Below are 12055 nucleotides of genomic sequence, written 5' to 3' on the forward strand. Positions count from 1 at the left end.
GGGAATGATTTTAAAACATACCAATTTTCTTCCCCCCTAATAAAGATAGAAGAATTGCAATAAAACATTCAATAAAATCAGAAGGAGGGATGAAAGGCATATTCTACTTAAGCCAAATTTAGTCCCCTTAACCTAAATTTAGTATTTTTTTGTAGATATGAGATTGTGTGGCTTATGTAGATCCAGTCTTTACTTGCCTTAAATCACTGTAGACCCCTTCAAGTGATGTGTGTTCATACATGGTTCTTTCCTTAACAGTCGGCTCCTTTGAGACGCTATTTTATTCAAATTAAATTATTAGTGAACACAGGATTGAAGACTTAGCACCCTGCAAACAAAGCCCTGCTTTCCACTTGCAGCTTCTGGCTGCTGTTGTCTCGTTTCCTTTCCCCTGTTTCAATCTCAGTGTTTCAGGTTCTCCTGGAATATATTCCCTCCAGAAGAAAAGGCAAAGCAGGTTTTGGTAACTACGGTGGCACTGGTGAGTGGGTCATATGTGTTTGTAAGCCCTGCATCACACTGGAAATAGCTGTACAAGCATAAAGCATGAACCCGTATTGTCTGTTTAGGCAATCATTGCTCCATCAGTAGATACTGTATAGGCTCCTGTGGTCCTTGCCCAGATGGGGCTGAGCTCTGAGATGTCACTGGAGTCTTCTGGGTTTCAGCAAAGTATTCTAAACTAAACACAGGTGTCTGAGGTGGACACATTTAACCTGAGGGGTTTTTATATGCTTATTGTCAGCAAGAAAGTTAAAAAAAATATTCAATTTAGACTTGGAAAAGAAATAATGTGCCACTCCAAGCCCTTGTCCAATCAACTTCATATAGCCAAAGTTTCCGCTGGAGCTGAGTTCATAAAGTCATTAGGGAGAGACTTTATTTCCAGTTTGTCAGTATTTCCTGAATTTTTGGGGGGTTATGCAATCAAATCCTTCAGCCTCCAGTTCTGGGATCATGTTGCTCATAAGGCAATAGTTGTTTTGTCCATATCAGGTGTGTGGGAATCAGCTCGAAAATGGACACACATGGGGGGATTATATTTAATCTTCTGGATGAATAGGAAAGTCCGTCATTCAGCTGAGCCTGACCCAACTCTTGGATTTAGAAGAGTGGAATTCCTTATTTCAGTGAGGTTACTCCAGTGTAAAAGTGGGGTTGCTTAGCGGTGAATCAGCCCTTCCATCACAGCCATCTCATTCTCCTTCATCTGGGCATTTACAAATACTGTTCCACAGCTCTGTTATGTACTTCATATATGAAATATTGTGAAGAGAATCTATGTGAAGGTAGACTGGAAGTTTAAGGACAAGAAGATCAGAAGAAGCATGCACTGGAGAAGGGACCATGTCCAAATTTAATTCCTGGGGCAGCTCATCTGAAAAGAAACCTCAGCATGGCCTTAAAAAAATTGTGTTGCTTTCACTGTCTCACAACTTAGCTATTTTTTTCATTATATAAACTTCTCGATTGCAGAAACCCTCATCTTCTTCATACTAATTGTGATTTTTGTTCAAATCTTGTATATAATATATAAGGTGATGGCATCAGGCTTTCAGCTCTTCACTGAAGTTGGCTTCAGTGGGTTAAATATTTTTTGTACTCTCTCAAAATAGAGCATTCGGGAAGACTATTAGCTGAAGTGTATCAGCCTTCCACCTAAATTTCCATAATTATTTATAATTTGATTATAAATTACCTGGTGTAGATCAAAATCCCACAAAACTTGTGAAAACATGAACTTGTCTACCAAAAAAAAAGCGCAGTTGATAAGTTGATAAGCCACCTCTTGTGCTGATGACTCTGTCACCACTGCAAGAGCTGTGCAAAAAACACCACTTGCTTCTTCAGGGAAGAGTTTGGGGATTGAAATTGTAATTTTGTTTAATTAGGCCCTGCTCATAATTTGGCACTTAACTACTGGTGGAAATACACTTTGAAAAAACATTTAGAGATACTAAAAAATAATAAGAAAAGTAATCACTTTTCATACTATTGAGAAATATTTCTTCATGTTTTTTTCCCTCAGTCCATGTGTATTCCTTGAAATGTTCAGGGTTTTATCTTCACTTAGAGACATTTCTGAGGGTAAATGTGTGGGGTTTGGGATCAAAATCCTTACTTTATTTTTGCTAGTCATGCTGCTTGGAAGAGCTGAGTAGAAAGAAAACATGAAATGCAATGAAACAGCAAGTAATATCAAGTACCATCTTGTTTGCTGCAAACTGTCCTTCCTCTAGTCTCTTTTTGCTTGTCAGGAACCAGTTTGTTTGATCTCATTGTTCCTGACAGGCTTTGGAGAGGTGCTACATGGTTTTGAGAAGAGGCTGCATGCCTTTGGGGAGGACAAGAACTCCTCAAATCTTACCTGATGCAAATAGTGAGGATTTAGCAAATGCTGCAAAATAGCCTTCATGTATCTCCAAATGGCCACTGAAACCAAAGGCACTGAGGTGTTTCTCAGAGATCCATCCACAACACAGGGTAGAGCACAGGAGGGACAGGTACTTCTGGTGTATGATCGTGTGGTCATACACAGCTTGGCAACAGCATTTCAGAAAGAAGTCTTCTTGTGACATCTTCCCTCCATGTAGCCATGAGCTGAACTGTGCTTGTCCTTCCAGCTCTCTCATGGCCTGGGTTCAGCCTTCTCTCCCACTCTAGGTAACTCCCAAATGATGCTTCAGCCATGCTGACTTGGAGGTGACTCCTCTTTGACTTGGAGGTGGCTTTCAGGTATCTGTGATCATGGCAATGCTACTGTAATTCTTCTTATGCCTTTATGTCTCAGTCGAACCTGGTGCCGCTCAGTTGAGCCTGCTTCAGGGAGACCTTACAGCACTGTCCATTACCTGAGAGTCCTACAAGAAAGCTAGAGAGGGACTTTTTATGAGGGCATGTGGTGATAGGACAAGGGGTAATGGGTTTAAACTGGAAGAGGGCAGGTTTAGATTAGATATTAGGAAGGAATTCTTTACTCAGAGGGTGGTAATGCACTGGAACAGATTGCTCAGAGAAGCTCAGACTGCTCCAACCCTGGAAGTGTTCAGGGTCAGGTTGGATGAGATCCTAAACAACCTGGTCTAGTAGAAGGTGTCCCTGCCCATGGCATAGGGTTGAAATTAAATGATCTTTAAGGTCTCTTCCAACCCAAACCATTCTGTGATTCTATGATTCTGTGTGACCTCATGGCATACAACAACAGATCCCAATTCTCACAGGTATTTACCTAAAGGAAAGTTTGCTCTTTGTCTTACAGTTATGAGATATTTGCAGCACAGAGTCATCTGTTGTTCAGCACCATGTACCAGTACCTAAAAAAATTAGTTCATTAAATGAATAAATAAATACATAAAGACAGGTTAAATCCTGTTTCTTTCCAAGAATATATTATTTGTTAAGAAAAAAAAAAAGACAATTGGGAATTTTTAGTTGCTTTCTTTTTAATTGAAAATGCTATCAAACTGTGTCCAGTTTTGCCTGTTGTAAACTGCCCAGTAGAAAATTTTGAGCCATTTTTAATAAGCTTAACTGAACAGACAAATATGATTTTCTGCTTCCAGACTTGCCACCCATTCACTCTAACACTGGGCTGCTCTGAGGAGCCCTCCAAGATCTGGAGCTTGACCAGGAATATGTTTTTGCCATATGTCAAAAATCATCAGGTGTAGGACAGCTGATGCTCCTTATGGAGCTGCCGTGGGGAAATCCAAATCCCAAATTAATTCTGTGCTCTTCTGATACCAGCCTAAATTTTATTAACTCTCTATTTTTTTTCACTATTTATTTTTTCCTCTGCTGAGATACGTCTGTAGGGAATTTAATCTTATCAGGAGCAGAAATTTGTCCCAAGCCCCCTTTCTTGCAGCAAAAATAACCTTCTCAGTGGTACAGCACAGTCTGGAGGCTGAGATGGCCACTGGTCTGCAGGACTTGGGTACAGCAGGAGACCCTGCTCCTGCACGAAGAGCTTCCTTGGCCCAACCTTGGCCACAATGTGTTCTCCCATGGAAAGCCCCAGACCCTAAATCCACACAACATGAGTGTCAGTCACCCGGGTCAACCTCTGTGTTTCAAAGGGTTTACTCTCATGCTTAGATTTGGGCATACCTTGTGGAACAAGAGACTTTGTTCACAGCAAGAGGGGTTCAAAACCAGTTTGTGGGGCACAGCTACCTTTTAAATGGTATCTATCACAGGATTCATTAAGCATTTAAATTCTAATATCTTATTTGTCTATAAATTTTCTAGATAAATACTTAATAAATCATTGTATACACACAATTATACCCAGAGTGGGAGTATACTGTGTTTAGGAGCATTGCACACAGCCAATACTGTATATAGACTAAAAATACTGTATATAGACTAAAAATACTGTTAAGAAAAGGTCTTTATTTTAAAGCTATCGCTAACACAAGTGCTGGATTCTTGGTTACCAGAAATGTTTTCTTAACCAGATGTTTTCTGTCTTTTCTTAACAGAGCCACTCACAGATTGTTCCCTTAATTATTTCATGTTTAGAAATGGTGTCTGGTTAAAAGAGAGAGGGAGACGGAGGGAGAGAGTTGCACAAACTTCCATTATCATGCAAATAGCTCCAGAGGAAAAAGGACAGTGAAAATGATAGCACTGATCTAATTATCTGCAGGCCAATATAGCTAAGTCACTGAAAGAGGCCCACAGAAAAGGCTGCCACAGAAACACAAAAAACAGCCAGAAAACAATAAGGAACTTAGCAACAGTATAAAAACGGACTTCTTTCTGTGCACAAAGACTAGTTTTATGAGCATTTTTCTTGCTTTCAGTTTGCAGAAAAGGTTAGAGCACATTTTAAATTCTATGCCAGGATATTCCCCCCCCCAGCTCCCAAAGATCTTTTGGTGCGCCGTCATATCACTGCGCACCCGGTGGTGGGAATGTGGCTGCTCCTGCTCAGCATGTCCGGGCCACTGGGCACACTGGGGGCTGCAGAGTTTGTGTGAGGTGGTCTTTGGCAGCACCAGTCTCCATGGCTTGCATTTCGACCATGAGATTCAAGCTTTGCCCTTTTTGTGGTTAATTCTCCTGTCTTCCTTTGGGTGCTCCCAGGGTGTTCCCAGCTGGAGGATGGAAGGTTTATTTGCTGCCCACCTGTCCTCAGGTGACCTGTGTGAGGGTGTCAGTGCTCCCTCCATGGGGAGCAACAGGAGGAGCCCAGCTATGACAGCCTGAAGGGGCACTGCCATCCCCACAGCCGTAATCCACCTTAGCAAGGACCTCAATAAGGACCACAAGATGCTTCCCACCAGATTGCCAAATACAGGCACTGGCAAGCAGTCAAAAAATATCCCAAAGTTACTGATCGTGGTTGTCAAAGAGGACCCTACATGATCTTCTCACCCTCAATCTCTTCTTATTCATGGGAAGAAACAGGCAGCTCCAGAGTAACTTTTCTGCCCTATTTTAGTGATCCTGCTGACCCTGTTTTCCTGCTGAAGAATGAAAGAGAGCCCATATAATCCATCTTATCAAACTAATCCCAAACAGATCTGAAGAACTCAGGGCACCTGCCAACTTGTCCCAACATCCATTGGAGCTACAAGCATCAAACCAGAGCAGGCGGTTTCCCAAAACGTCCTGAAAATGCTTTTTAGAAATTCAGAGATCACAGCACTCCTTTTTGAGGGGAGAAACTCCCATCCAGTAACTGCTTTTGTTCATTGCAGGTTTAAAGTGGACTGGAACCAAAGATGAAAGGGGAAAAAACAAAAAGCATCTCTCTCTCCAAAATCTCCAAGTCATCTAATCCCTCCTACTCCCATTTTTAGGCTTCACAAGCTTATTAAGATATCAAAATATCCATATTTAGCCTAATGTCAAGAACGTACAGACACTATAACAAATAGTTGCCAGATGTGTTAAGTCTTACTCATACAGCTGGATGCTCTAGGAAAATGAAAGTGAGGAAGGTCAATATCTTCCAAACAGCTTTCAATTATTTCTTATGGGCTTATGGAAGGGACTTTTTAAAAGGATCTGAATGGGAATACAGAGAAATCATTTAATTTGGGTGGGAAGACTCACCAACATCAACAAAATTCAGTCTTCTGGTGGCATTACAAGGAGGAAGAAGAGAAACCACTGGAAAACCCTGAGGAATGAGAGGATTCAGGCTACATCCTGAGACACAGACAGGGTGGGCACTTTTGCCAATGATTCAAGCCACTTCTGAGCCTGGCACCCTCACAAACAGCCAGACATGAAGATGGGGAAAAATAAACATTATGCACTCAATTTTACCCAGAGGAATTTATTTAGACCTGTTTGGAGTACATATGGTGGTATTTTTTGTGCAAGACACCATCTTTGAGCCATCTCTCTGCAGCCTGGAGCCTTCAGCTCTGATCTCCAGGTGAGGACCACTAGGTCTGGACCACTGCAGATGGCTTAGACACATGATGGCTTAGATGCACTATTTAAAGGTGCATTTTCCTTAGAAGTATATTGGTTCATGGAATGGTAGGGGCTTCTTGGAGGAAGAATTAGAAGGAGAAAGAGGGCAGAAGGACTCAAAGAAAACACCGTCAACAGAATTTTGTAGTTTTGGAAGTTTTGGAAGGAATGGGCAGATTCGCTTGAAGAATTCAGTTCTTGAGAAAGATCAGGTGCTTAAAAAGTCATTGTGTTCCCATATCCATCCAGCAAGGGATCCTTGCCCTCCTTCCCAGTCTGTGTCCCAGAGAATAAACTGGGGATTTATAATGCACATGACTTGAGTGAAGATCTATGGAAACATGGGTCATTGGGAATTGGAATTGGAGGGAATTGGTCTGGGCAGCAGAACCTTGTTAGATTAGAAACACGCTGATGAGCCACAGCCTCAGTCCTTCCTTCTTCTCCTGTCTCAAGCCCAGCTCCCACCACTGTCTGTAGCCAGCATTATGTACAGCCCTAGGGTGAACAGCCCAAGGAGCTGATAAAAGATAAACCTGTCCTTTTTCAATCTTGACAGGTTCATCAGAACACTGATGGATTCCTCAGTGCCCTTCACTACATTGCCAAACACTTGTACCAGCCTTTCCTACCTTACAGAGCTCCTTGAAATACAGAATAGGAAATCCCAGAGGAAGAAAGACCAGAAGTCAAGTTGGCATGAAGAGTATGGCAGGCAGCTCATTCTCCAGCGTGGCCATCCAACTGCATAAAGCCTTCCTATATCCAAAGATGCAACACACAACAGCAAGAGAAATAAATCAGATGAAGGAAACTACCATTAATATTAAGACGAAGAAACCAAAGGTAGTCAGCCCATCCACCTAGCTCTCTGGAGTACTGATTACATCCTATTTTGACTTTGTAGTGTCCACAAAACCCATCTATTTCCTAGGAGAGCTTTATCAGCATTTATACTATTATGGGGGAAGCTGTCATGTCTGTGAATAGTCAGTTAAGGTCGGAAAGCAGATTTTGGTTGCAAAATTGGCTGCGTCAGATAAATGTTAGTCATGGTGATTATCTGCCAGGGAATGCAAACAGGCTACAAAGTGATAAGAGGAGCTGCTGGCACCAGAGATCCTGTTTAAATTTTTTCCGTGTACATGGAATTTAATTTCTGCCATCTTTTTAAACAATATCTGATTGCTGTGTCAGATGGTCCAGCATAAGAACAACAGCCACCGAATTGGTACCCAGTCAAACTCACCTCCTCATTTGCTGCACCTGAGAGAGATGAACTCCTTGTGCACTTTTTGGTCTTCCACATAGCAAGTCTCTCCCCACTTGATCTCTGTTTGTGGCAGTATCTACCCTTCTTCCCTCTCTGGTTTTTTTTTGTTTTGCTGCTTCCCAGGCCACTCTGTTGGAAAAAAATACATCATCAAAGAATGATCTGACATTTCAGCTGATCTAAATTCAAAATACACTCAGTGTTGGCACAGGACACAAACAGAACTTACAGACAGGCCATAGCAGATACTTCAGGGACGAACCAGCTCAAGTAGTACTTTGGTTAACAAGGGCCATGAAAACTAGATTTCATTTTCAATATCTAAACCATACCCTTAACATTTCAGTAAGTGATGGGTTTAATTCCTTTCTGTGTTTCACAGCTGCAGAATACACATCAATAATAGGCTGTGATAGAGGCATGGCAATGACCCTCACAGTCTGATGCCCACTGTCCATGATTTCCACCATGACATGAAGGGCTGTGTAGAAAGGTCCAACAATAACCAACGGGGTACTGCTCTTTAGGTTTCTGAGACCAGAGGTGACTTTGTGAGGATTTCCTGGGTAAGGCACCATCAGCACGACATTAAGAGCTGCCTGTCTAGGAACTCTTCCCATCACCAAGAAAAAATATGGCCTTTTTTAAAGCATCTGGGATACATAGGTCCCTTTCTGAGCACATGGAAGATATGTCTGTGTTGGTAGTCCAGGGAACTGGTTTCCAACCACTTTGACTTATAGTCTCATATCTGGCTTGTCCTTATCTTTGCCCCAGTTGATCCCACTGGCCCCACTCCACAGTTACTGGCCAAGGAGGGGATGGTTATGCCTCTATAACATTAGTCACAGTTGGGCACTTGGGGCCACAGAGGCTGCTTGGGATGTTAGGAGCAATGGCATTTGTCTTCCCAAGTCACCATTGTGTGTGATGGAGCCCTGCTTTTCTGCAGATGGCTGAACACTTGCCTGCCCATGGGAAGTGGGGAATGGACTCCTTGTCCATCCTGCTCTGCTTGCATGTGTAGCTTTTTCTTCACCTATTAAACTACCTTTATCTCAACCCATGAGTTTTCTCACTTCTACCCTTCCCGTTCTCTTCCCCCTGCTGCTGGGCATGGGGGAGTGAGTGCACGGCTGTGTGGGGCTGAGTTGCTGGCTGAGGTTAAAACACAACAGAATACTGATTTAGGAACACAGTGCAGAAGAAGTTGACTTGTATCTCCGTTATGATGTGGTTACTAAAATTATTAGAGAGGTGCCTATGCCTGAATTAAGATGCAAACAAGACCATATGCTGAAGTCAATAGTATGGGTTTTTATTTAACAGTAAATGTGAGGAAGAGAGAGACAGAAACAAATAAGAAAATGAGTCAGGGGGGAGAGGAAGAGAGTGACAGACAGATTAAGTAGAAAAAATATCACCACTCCATGGATTCTGATGGCGTCCTGTTGATCTTCTTCTTGTGGTTTTCTCAGTGGTCTTGATGAAGTGATGGTTGCAGTCTGGAGCTCTCAAGGGAAGTCCAGGGTGTTGAGGGAAGGCCCTGTTATCTTATCTCAAGTTCTCATCACAGTCCAAATTACTAGGAACATCCGGGGGGGGGTGGGCTTGAAAGAAATAGGAAAACAGCCTCCCCAGCTTAAAAAGAAGTAGTGAAAATGTTTATTTTGAGAACACTTGGTAAGAACAATCTCATTTAGAAGTTTCAGCCAGCTTTTGGTAACAAGCTGCTCTAAGAGTAGTGCCATCTTCCTTGCTCCATCCCTGTGGCAGTCACATGGGCACATCATTCATGCTGCCTTTCTTCCTCCTTGACATGCAGCTCTGCAGAACATCACTGCAATGGTCAGGGAGAGCTGCTCATGCTGCCTCCCTCCACTGGCCACTGCTTAACGGGTCAGGGTTATCCTGGAATCATAGAATCATGGAATAGTTTGGGTTGGAAGAGACTGGGTTGGAAAGGCCATCTAGTCCAATCCCCCTGCAGGGACATCTTCAACTAGAGCAGACTGCTCAGAGCCCTGTCCAACTTGGCCTTGAATGTTTCCAGGGATGAGGCATCCACCACCTCTCTGGACAACCTGTGCTGGTGTCTCTATACCCTCATTGTAAAAGTCTTATTTCTTATATCTAATCTAAATGAACACTCCTTCAGTCCATCCTGGCTGCGTGCTCTGTGCATGTGTGCACACATGTAAATTCCCATGCTAAGCAAGGGACTTTCTCTTAAGGAAAGATGTGCACACCTCACAACTTGCTGCTCTCACTATCCTCTTCTTTTTCCACAAAAAAACTTGCCCAAAAGCAGTTGTGTAAAGATGTAATCAGCTAATTACTTGCAACTGGGATAACCTGGAAGGAGAAAGGCTGGAGAACTGGTAAGGTGGGACCCTTACCCATCTTGAGGACACAGCTGACTCAGGAAGCTCAAAGCCACGAGCACATTTTCAGGATCTAAAGATTTCCAGACCACCGTTACCTAAGGATTACCTAAATTGCTAAAATCCTGTCCTTCACTCTGGATTTAAGCCTACTGTGACCACGGTGGGAGCAGAGACTCTGTGACAGCACCAAGCCACAGGTCCCAGCCCCGGAGTAGGCCTATGCATGCAAGCAGGACATCACTTATGTCACCCTCCCAGGCTCTCAGGGCTGTTTCTTCAGGAGCCATTTATTGACTCGCCTAAGCCCAAAACAACAATGTCCCTCATCATTCCTCTTCCCAGCTCACCCCCCCCCCCCTTTCTGGAGTAAGGAAAAGTGTCGAATAATCCTCCTCCTTTCGGTGTGTGGTCTGGTTTTCTGTGTCGTCATGCAGACAGTACAGAGACAGGGGGTCAGGCGGGTCATCAGAATGCTAATAAGAAATCTGATTGATGAGCCGGTGCCTCGGGGATGAATGGGATACTTAATTAATGACTTTTGCTCTGTTTAAGAAAAAGTTTCCCTTAACTTACATCCCTCCTTTTCTTAAAAAAAAAAAAAAAAAAGGAAAAAAAAAGAAAAAAAAAAAGAAAAAGCCCTCTATAATCCCAAGTTTTCCAAACAACATAAAGGGAACTTCAAAGACAGACGTGGTCAGTTTTTATGTGTTGAGTTGGTTCAGTGATTCTTTCTTTTCTTTGTTTACAAGGGCAGCCAGGCTTGATTCCAAGGCTGAAAAATAAAAGGCCACATTGTTCAACCAGATTCTAGATTTTTACAAGAAATTTCCTCCTTCCCAGTAGGGCAATTAACTGCTTCACTTCTGGGTCTGCCAGTACCAAAATGCACCGCCAGGCCTGTGAAACTCAGCAGCAGTCGGTTCCTGCCAAAACACTGCTCTGCTTTGGAAACAAGATGTACTGTGGAGATGCTATTGTCCCATTAAATCTAACCAGCAATCCAGGACTGGGTTGTTTTGGGGTATTTTTACAAGAAAATAAAAGCCCATTGGGAAAAATACCTGGTAGGCACTTAGCTTAGGAACACTGGACTGCGTATTCAGGGCAATTCCAACAGGATTTCAAACCAGCAATTAGCGATGTGAAAACAGCAACAGTTTCAAATGATCTCTTCCGGATTGATTTGGAAGGTTATTTCATGCTAAATGAATAGCAGCAGGAAAGAAGATGAAAAGGGAAGAAGGAAACCCACACAAATGAATTTTTTCCCTCTGAGAGTTTTTTTTTAGGAACAGGCTCAGCTGCAGCATTGAGTGCAGAACAGGCTGCTCAGTATCAGTGACGGGCAGATGGGAGATGGTGTAACAAAGAAATGCAGGGGGAGGTATTGGTTGCATTGGGTCCCCCGTGTTTCCCGCCCAAATTCAGTCACCCCCAGCAGACAGCTCTTGGTTATCTCATGGGCCCCAACACCACAGCATGGAGCCAGGCCCACAGGCTCAGCAGATTCACAGGAACTTGAGTCCCTTGGTGGACCCAAGCAGGGAAGGAAGCTGCATCCTTAGCCCCACATGGACTTCACCAGCCCTTCTCTGGTGTTTAAGAGTGTCCTAAATGTTAAGCCCATCGCAAGCCCATTTTGGTGGGCGAGAGCTGCTCATGTACTAGATGTCAGCGTATTTAAGTGCTTCCTCCCTTGGAGGAAGGGAAGGATCCTGACCAAGTCTGCGGCTGCCCCTGGCGGTGGTGCTTAACCCAGAATCACAAGACTATCAGGCTGCCTTTTGTTGGATTGCTGGAGCTGAATTTTGATGCTGTCTCATTTTTAACTTTTCCTTGTAGTAATCCTGTGTGCATTTGACATAACCTGTAAATATGTTCAGCTGTAGCTTTAAGTACCATTAAAAATAATGTTCTTTTAAAAAGGCAAGAGACTCTGAGGGCTTAAAGAATTGACATT

This window comes from Manacus candei, unplaced genomic scaffold (assembly GCF_025592945.1).
Source record: "Manacus candei isolate 608988 ecotype Guabito, Panama unplaced genomic scaffold, ASM2559294v1 h1tg000014l, whole genome shotgun sequence".
Lineage (NCBI taxonomy): Eukaryota > Metazoa > Chordata > Aves > Passeriformes > Pipridae > Manacus > Manacus candei.